Genomic DNA, 9,763 nt, shown 5'->3' with positions numbered 1-9,763 from the left:
ATATCGCCCTCATCATAAACTCCAGATCAGATCAGATCAGATCAGTCGCTCAGTCATGTCCGACTCTTTGCGACCCCATGAATCGCAGCATGCCAGGCCTCGCTGTCCATCACCAACTCCCAGAGTTCACTGAGACTCACGTCCATCAAGTCAGTGATGCCATCCCTCCATCTCGTCTTCTGTCGTCCCCTTCTCCTCTTGCCCCCAATCCCTTCCAGCTATGACCAACCTAGATAGCATATTCAAAAGCAGAGATATTACTTTGCCAACAAACGTTCATCTAGTCAAGGCTATGGTTTTTCCTGTGGTCATGTATGGATGTGAGAGTTGGACTGTGAAGAAGGCTGAGTGCCGAAGAATTGATGCTTTTGAACTGTGGTGTTGGAGAAGACTCTTGAGAGTCCCTTGGACTGCAAGGAGATCCAACCAGTCCATTCTGAAGGAGATCAGCCCTGGGATTTCTTTGGAAGGAATGATGCTAAAGCTGAAACTCCAGTACTCTGGCCACCTCATGCAAAGAGTTGACTCATAAACTCCAGACCGGGGTGCAAAGTGTGCTCAGTGGAGGTAAGGCCTACGTGACATTGTTGTCAGACAGCAAATGCAAAAAGAAGTTGGTGATTTCATCACAAAAGCTGAGCCAACAGTTAAATGAGGGGGTGTAGGATGAATCATGCTTGGCAGACAAAAAATGAAAACACAGCAACCTGGAAATATTCTGTTCCTCAAGACAGGTCTCATTCCCTATAAAAAAGCCAATTGGTTGGGGACACCACACCAGATCTGAGTAACCACGCAGCTTGCCCTTCTCCATGTAGCAGGTGAGTCCTTTTTCTTGCAATGTTTTATCATTCCCTCAATGTATTTGACTTCTGTTGGAATCTCCTTGGTATTCTTGGTGTCGTTTCCCCCACTATTAAAGTCCAGCCATTAGAATGTTAACCTCCAGGAATATCTTTATTTTAAAAGCAATCATAGCTCAGGCTTGAAGGGACTTAAGACTTTATCTTAAGTTTGGGTAAACTCTGGGAGTTGTTGATTTACAGGGAGGCCTGGCGTGCTGAGGTCCATGGGGTGGCAAAGAGTCGGACACAACTGAGCGACTGAACTGAACTGAAGACTATCAGTTCTGCTCCATCACTTCTTGCTGTGTCAGTGAGAAGGGGACTGGCTTACTCAAGGACCCACAGTTGGCAGGATAAGGAATAATACTGAGAGCTACAGCACTCTCAATAACATTTAAATTATTTCTTTATTCATAATTTCAATACACAGAATTTTGTTCTTCAACAAATTATTTTGTGAATATTCACTGTGTTTGGCCCTTTAGTGCTAAAAAACAATATAGGCAACAGGGAATTTACTCCATGAGACTACAATTTATTCAGAAAAATAAGACATGGACATGAAGAGCTAAATTACAGTGTACAACAGAAAGTCACCCTCATGAGGTGATGAGGACAAGTAAAGTGCTAAGGTGGTTCAGGAAGACAGGTAATTTCTGGACGTCTTGCTGTAGTAAAGCCTCCCAAAACACCATCCCAGGCCATCTGTGATCCATGGTAGCTGGATACTACTTGAACAAGCAGGAATAAGGAAAACCTTTGAGGGTGTAAGTGAAGCCAGAAGTGGATTTGTGCAGGTTCTTTAGAAGTCCGTAGTTATTTATATGCTTTCAAACTGTCATGCTGGAGAAGAGTCTTGAAAGTCCCTTGGACTGCAAGGAGATCAAATCAGTCAGTCCTAAAGGAAATCAACCCTGAATATGCATTGGAAGGACTGATGCTGAAGCTGAAACTCCAATACTTTGGCCACCTGATGAGAAGAGTTGACTCATTGGAAAAGACCCTGATGCTGGGAAAGATCAAGGGCAGGAGGAGAAGGGGGTGACAGAGTATGAGATAGTTGGATGGCACCACCGCCTCAATAGACATGAGTCTGAGAAAACTCCAAGAGATAGTGAAGAACAAGGAAGCCTAGAACACTGCAGTCTTGACTCTGGGGTCACAAAGAGTCAGACATGGCTTAGCAACTGAACAACAAAACAGCCATTCTGTGTGTGCACAGGCTGAAGTTACTGGGTTTTGTTTTTTGTTTTTCTAAATAATATCACATTTCTATATGATCCAACACTGTGATCTCACATGCCTGCTGGGAGCCTGCAAATGTGTTGTGTTGCTTATTGGGTTTTAAGATGTGCCAGGAAGAAGAAGAGCACTGGGAGAAGCTATGTTCAAGTGCAGCAGAACGATCACCATTACAAGCCTCCTTTTCAAAGGTTCAGAAATCATTAAAGTGTTCTTTGTGGTAGAGAGGGGGAAGAAGAACATTTGCTTTTGAAGAGACGTAAAATGGCATTGAATGTGGCTTCTTCCCTAGTTAATCCCTGTTTAAACCATCTGTTCTGTCTTTAGGTCCAGCTGCCTTTGAGGCATGAGTTTCCATGAGCAGAAGCAGCCCTGAATCCCACTTCCCCAGCCTCAGCAGCAGCAGGTGAAATGTCCCTGCTCCTCAACAGTCGACTCCAGCACCAGCTCAACAGAAAACTAAGCAGAAGTGAGGTGGGCTACAGCCTAGCCCTAGAGGAACCAGCCATCAGAAGTTGACCTTCCCTACTCTGATTAGGAATCCCATTTGCCTTACTGTCACCCTGAGTCACAGACCTTCTTAATTTACACCCTAAAAATGTGTGCCATGAAACTTTCTTTCCTAAACACACAGGGCCTCTAACCTCTGAGTTAGGCTGAAGGTCTGGGTACCTTAGAACCCTAGCCATCAGGTGCTCTGGATTCACCTTAAAGAGGGGTTTAAGGTGAATACAAGTGGATCAGCTTTGTTCTTCCACTATTAAATGCATTTTCAATTCCACTCCTGACTGTGTGTTTGGTGGTCTGACTCAACTCCTTCATTCCTATCCTTTGTAAAGTAAGACCTGTATCTAGACAGGTTGGTGAGGAAGGAGCATCTGGTCCTGGTAATAGTTGGGTGGGGAGTTGCCCTCGATGAGTATTCCTGGTATCAAGTAATCCTGAGTATTAAGGGCTGGAAATGGGAGGTTATACAATGCTACCCAGAGGCTGTTGCTTTGGGCAGCCAGGGCTGGAGCAGCGCTCTCCTCTTACAACTCAGTGAGTCACACTGGAGTCTAGTCTGTTCCTGTCTGAACTAATTGTGAACTCCTCCTCTCTACCCTATTCCCCAAATCCGGCTTTCAAATTGCTGACTTATCCAGCCATTTTCTTGTTTATTTCAGGGGATGCTATGCCAATCTATGTGAATCTGCTCCTCCTCACACCTTTCTTTCTGATACCCATAATTCAGATTCCCAAACATACTCAAAGATGCCTCCACTTTTGTCATCTCCATTAACCCTCTTCCATTCTCTGAGTGTCCACTCTGTGCCAGAAAGCAGATGAGGAGGACTCAAAATGATTGCCTTGGGCATTTACAGTCTTTGAGAAGGGTGTACTTCACTCCCTACTCCATCCCTCATGCAAACATACGTACACACCCATGCATAGTAAATCTGGAATCTTGGAATCTCCCAGAGTGACACACAAAAGCTCACCCCCTGTATCCCCAAGTATGAAATGGTTTACTTCACACATAGTACAGCAGGAACCACAGAAAGCAAGGACTGGAAAATCCACCCCATCTCCCTAGAGTATAAAGATGTTTACAGTGAAATGAAACGCAATAGAATTACCAATTGTGCATTCACATACACGTGTGTGTGTTTATACTTATATAAAAAGTATGTTTCTTTTTTATATTACTGAGAAAAAAAGCAAATTTTTCTTTGGCAGTATAGAAAGAGACTTTCTTTCTTTCTTTAAATGTTTAAAGTTTTTATTTATTTATTTTCTTTTTGGCTGCACTGGGCCTCCATTGCTGCACGTGGGCTTTCTCCAGTTGCGGTGAGCAGGTCTACTCTACTCACTGTTCATGCGCCTCTATTTGTGGTGGCTTCTCTTGCTGAGGGGCACGGGCTCTAGGGTGCGTGGGCTTCAGTGGTTGTGGCACATAGGCTTAGTTGCCCCATGGCATGTGGAATCTTCCCAGATCAGGAACGAAACTTGTGTTCTGCACTGCAAGGCAGATTCTTAACCAGTGGACCACAAGATAAATCCAAAAACAGGACATATTTTCAACTGTGAAATAAAATAATATAAGAAAGAATATTAAAAGGTATAATTCAAGCTATAGTGATTCTCTTGATGGTAACATTTTTATCTGATGGCATTCTTTAAATTTATTAAGTCTACTTTAAAAATGTTTACCCTCAACATCTTATTATCCTAAATACCTTTTTGTTTAATTGGTAAATAAGGTCTACCACGTAAACAGTACCTCCTAGAACAAAAGTCAACTAGCCAAACAAACAGAGAAAAAAATGTGTTCTAACCATGCTACCTTTTAAAAAAATTTTATAAACATTTAGTTTTATATTGGAGTATAACTAATTAACAGTGCTGTGATAGATTCAGGTGGACAGCAAGGGGACTCCACCTTACATATACATGTAGCCAGGATGCCACATAACTATCTTCACTAGTCTTCATGGCAGCATGGGTAAGCCGCTACAATGAACACCCTCTAGCTGTGGGCTTCCCTGGTGGCTCACATGGTAAAGAATCTGCCTCCAATGCTGGAGACCTGGGTTCAATCCCTGGGTTCGATCACTGAGTCAGAAAGATCTCCTAGAGAAGAAAATGGCTACCCACTCCAATATTCTTGCCTGGAGAATTCCATAGACAGAGGAGCCTGGTGGGCTAAGTTCATGGGGTCACAAAGAGTCGAACACGACTGAGCGACTAACATTTTCAAGTTGTTATTGCGGCTCTATCCAGTAGAATTTATTTCTTTTCCTTTTTTTTTTCTTTTCTTTTTTTCCTTATCTTTCTTCTTCTTTTTTTTTTTTTTTTAATTCTTCTGGCCATACTGTGAGGGTTGCAGGACTGTAGTTCCTGACCAAGATTTAAATCTGGGCCACAGCAGTGAAAGCATGAAATACTAACCAATGGGCAGCAAGAGAATTCCCAGAAGTTGTTTCTTCAGATCAGATCAGATCAGTCACTCAATCGTGTATGACTCTTTGCGACCCCATTAATCGCAGCATGCCAGGCCTCCCTGTCCATCACCAACTCCCGGAGTTCACTCAGACTCACGTCCATCGAGTCAGTGATGCCATCCAGCCATCTCATCCTCTGTCATCCCCTTCTCCTCTTGCCCCCAATCCCTCCCAGCATCAGTCTTTTCCAATGAGTCAACTCTTCGCATGAGGTGGCCAAAGGACTGGAGTTTCAGCTTTAGCATCATTCCTTCCAAAGAAATCCCAGGGCTGATCTCCTTCAGAATGGACTGGTTGGATCTCCTTGCAGTCCAAGGGACTCTCAAGAGTCTTCTCCAACACCACAGTTCAAAAGCATCAATTCTTCGGCACTCAGCCTTCTTCACAGTCCAACTCTCACATCCATACATGACCACAGGAAAAACCATAGCCTTGACTAGATGAACCTTTGTTGACAAACTAATGTCTCTGCTTTTGAATATGCTATCTAGGTTGGTCATAACTTTCCTTCCAAGGAGTAAGTGTCTTTTAATTTCATGGCTGCAGTCACCATCTGCAGTGATTTTGGAGCCCAGAAAAATAAAGTCTGACACTGTTTCCACTGTTTCCCTATTTATTTCCCATGAAGTGATGGGACTGGATGCCATGATCTTCATTTTCTGAATGTTGAGCTTTAAGCCAACTTTTTCACTCTCCACTTTCACCTTCATCAAGAGGCTTTTGAGTTCCTCTTCACTTTCTGCCATAAGGGTGCTGTCATCTGCATATCTGAGGTTATTGATATTTCTCCTGGCAATCTTGATTCCAGCTTGTGTTTCTTCCAGTCCAGCGTTTCTCATGATGTACTCTGCATGTAAGTTAAATAAACAGGGTGACAATATACAGCCTAGACGAACTCCTTTTCCTATTTGGAACCAGTCTGTTGTTCCATGTCCAGTTCGAACTGTTGCTTCCTGACCTGCATACAAATTTCTCAAGAGGCAGATCAGGTGGTCTGGTATTCCCATCTCTTTCAGAATTTTCCACAGTTTATTATGATCCACACAGTCAAGGGCTTTGGCACAGTCAATAAAGCAGAAATAGATGCTTTTCTGGAACTCTCTTGCTTTTTCCATGATCCAGCGGATGTTGGCAATTTGATCTCTGGTTCCTCTGCCTTTTCTAAAACCAGCTTGAACATCAGGAAGTTCACGGTTCACGTATTGCTGAAGCCTGGCTTGGAGAATTTTGAGCATTACTTTACTAGCGTGTGAGATGAGTGCAATTGTGCAGTAGTTTGAGCATTCTTTGGCATTGCCTTTCTTTGGGATTGGAATGAAAACTGACCTTTTCCAGTCCTGTGGCCACTGCTGAGTTTTCCAAATGTGCTGGCATATTGAGTGCAGCACTTTCACAGCATCATCTTTCAGGATTTGGAATAGCTCAACTGGAATCCCATCACCTCCACTAGCTTTGTTCGTAGTGATGCTTTCTAAGGCCCACTTGACTTCACATTCCAGGATATCTGGCTCTAGGTCAGTGATCACACCATCCTGATTATCTGGGTCATGAAGATCTCTTTTGTACAGTTCTTCTGTGTATTCTTGCCATCTCTTCTTAATATCTTCTGCTTCTGTTAGGCCCATAGTTATTTCTTACCATTTCCAATTCCAGCATGAGTTTGCAAGGTCTTTGGTCTATTCAGTCATAAAGGGAACCAGGGTCCTTCCATTGTATGGTCTTACCATCACTGAGGGCCTTGTTCTCTTCTGAATTCCAGATATAAGAAAAGGGCAATAGACTGAGTAAGGAAGAGATAGCCCTGTTTTTATACATTGGCTTGACTCAAAATTAGTCACATGGTCCTATCTACCTTAGAAAATCAAGAAATTTAATTTATCAGTGTGCCCAGGAAAAAGAGGAGAGTAGATACTGGTGAGCTCTTCAAGCTACTATCATAGTTTACACTTGTGGTGTTCAAAGATCTGTTTACTCCTTTTGGTTCCTATGCAGAAAATATTCCCCAAGGAAGAAACATCATAGTTTCATCTAATTCAAAATATAAAGCCTCTGGATGGCATGTAATTGTCTCTAACATATCTTCCTATGGCTTCTATTGGTTCATCATACTATGAAGTAAGCAGATGAACCATTTCTTCCTATTACCCAGGAACCAAGGGTGAAAAGATACAGGAAAACTAAATACCATATGCAAGAGGAAATAATGGGAAGACACATAGCAGTTAGGCCTTAGTTTCCTGAAATTCAGTTCTGTGAATATTGTGAAGCCATATGACACCACCCTTGTAGCAAAAGGCGAAGAAGAACCAAAGAGCCTCTTGAGGAAAGTGAAGAAGAAGAGTGAAAAAGTTGGCTTAAAACTCAACATTCAGAAAACTAAGATCATGGCATGCTGTCCCATGACTTCAAGGCAAATAGATGGAAAAACAATGGAAACAGTAAGAGACTTTATTTTGGGGGGCTCCAAGATCACTGCAGATGGTGACCACAGCCATTAAATTGAAAGGTGCTTGCTCCTTGGAAGAAAAACTATGACCAACCTAGACAGCATGTTAAAAAGCAGAGACATCACTTTGCCAACAAAGGTCCGTCTAGTCAAAGCTATGGTTTTTCCAGTAGCCATGTATGGATGTGAGAGTTAGACTATAAAAAAAGCTGAGCACCAAAGAACTGATGCTTTTGAACTGTGGTGTTGGAGAAGACTCTTGACAGTCCCTTGGACTGCAAGGAGATCTAGCCAGTCAATCCTAAAGGAAATCAGTCCTGAGTAGTCATTGGAAGGACTGATGCTGAAACTGAAATTCCAATCCTTTGACCACCTGATGTGAAGAATTGACTCATTGGAAAAGACCCTGATCCTGGGAAAGGTTGAAGGCAGGAGGAGAAGGGGACAACTGAGGATAAGATGGTTTTATGGCATCACTGGCTCGATGGACATGAGTTTGAACAAGCTCTGGGAGTTGGTGATGGACAGGGAAGCCTGGTGTGCTGCAGTCCATGAGGTTGCAAAGAGTCGGACACGACTGAGCAACGGAACTGAACTGAGCCCCAACATGCAGAAGTGATAAAAGCTCTGTGTTAAGGTCTTGATCCTGCTCTCTGTAAGGAACTCTTTTTCCTTTGTTCTGCCATTGATAGGATTATTACTTTTGTATGATCAAATCTGAAGCATGCATCGTGGATTGTACAATCCTTATTAGGTAACTTTTGCAGCTCACTTTCTAACCAAGTGTGGTTTTAAGGATCTTGGAGGAATGTTTTGTTTTGTTTGAGCCTGTGGTTGCTTTGGTGATATGATTCCTGGCAAGTCTCCTAGGCTTCTAGGTGCTTCCAGTCAGTTCTACATGTCAATAATGATAACCAAATTTATTTTACAAAAACATTCTCATGTTATTTATTTGCTTCCTTTTCAAATGCCTTTGTCAACTTACCTTGTTTGACACTATTGGAAAAATTAACTTCAGTGAGATGGCCTTAAGCTTCAATCTTGGCTGAAAATCTGAGCTTTAATTTTCTCAAAACCATTTTGTTTTATCTCTTTATATTAATATTAAGACACTTAATATATTAACTCTTTATTAATAAAAAGAGATAAAACAGAATGGTCTAGAAGTGTATAAGGGACTTCCCTGATAGCTCAGTTGGTAAAGAATCTGCTTGCAACGCAGGAGACCCCGGTTCGTTTCCTGGGTCGGGAAGATCCCCTGGAGAAGGGTTAGGCTGCCCACTCCAGTAATCTTGGACTTTCCTTGTGGCTCAGCTGGTAAAGAATCCATCCATATGGGAGACCTGGGTTCAATCCCTGGTTTGGAAAGATCCCCTGGAGAAGGGAAAGGCTACCCACTCCAGTATTCTGGCCTGGAGTGGACTACATTCCATGGGCTTGCAAAGAATCAGACATGACTGAGCGACTTTCACAGAAGTATGTAACTTTCCAAACCTCTGCTGCTGCTGCTAAGTCACTTCAGTCATGTCCGCCTCTGTGCGACCCCATAGACGGCAGCCCACCAGGTTCCCTAGATTTCTGGTTTCTGTCTATTCACATGTGTGCTTTATTGTCAATTTATTCAAGTCCTTTGTCCATTTAGAACAGTTTTTTTTTTTTAATTTTATTGTTGTTTTAAGTATTCTTATATACTCTGGATAAAAGCCCTTATCAGATATATGACTTACAAATAAATATTCTCTTTCATTCTTTGGGTTATCTATTCATTCTCTCAAGTGTAAGTGAAAGTTAAAGTCGTTCAGTCATGTTCAACTCTTTGCGACCTCATGGACTATACAGTCCATTGAATTCTCCAGGCCAGTATACTGGAGTGAACACTTTCCCTTCTCCAGAGGATCTTCCCAACCCAGGGATCAAACCCAGGTCTCCCACATTGCAGGCAGATTCTTTACCAGCTGAGCCACAAGGGAAACCCTAGAACACTGGAGTGCGTAGCCTATCCCTTCTCCAGTGGATCTTCCCAACCCAGAAATCAAACTGGGGTCTCCTACATTGCAGGTGGATTCTTTACCAACTTTGAAAATGCAAGGGAATTTTTAAATTTTGATAAACTCAATCTATCTTTTCTTTTTTTCTTTCTAATATTGAACTTTTGGTATCATAGCTAAGAAACCATTGCCTAATTCATGGCCATGAAGATTTACATTTACATTTTTGCTAAATTTTACAGTTTTACTACTTACATT

At 42.3% G+C, this 9,763-nt stretch overlaps 1 long non-coding RNA gene across 1 annotated transcript; it reads left to right on the top strand.

The window, feature by feature from the left end:
- The first annotated feature begins 298 nt into the window (after positions 1 to 298).
- Positions 299 to 2,868, top strand: LOC133245289 (uncharacterized). The gene is made up of 2 exons (XR_009735626.1): positions 299 to 821; positions 2,415 to 2,868. It is a non-coding gene; the product is annotated as an uncharacterized LOC133245289 (long non-coding RNA).
- Positions 2,869 to 9,763: the final 6,895 nt, after the last annotated feature.

Source organism: Bos javanicus, chromosome 3 (assembly GCF_032452875.1).
Source record: "Bos javanicus breed banteng chromosome 3, ARS-OSU_banteng_1.0, whole genome shotgun sequence".
Lineage (NCBI taxonomy): Eukaryota > Metazoa > Chordata > Mammalia > Artiodactyla > Bovidae > Bos > Bos javanicus.
The sequence above is the reverse complement of the archived record's forward strand: the minus strand, read 5'-3'. Positions and strand labels throughout refer to the sequence as shown.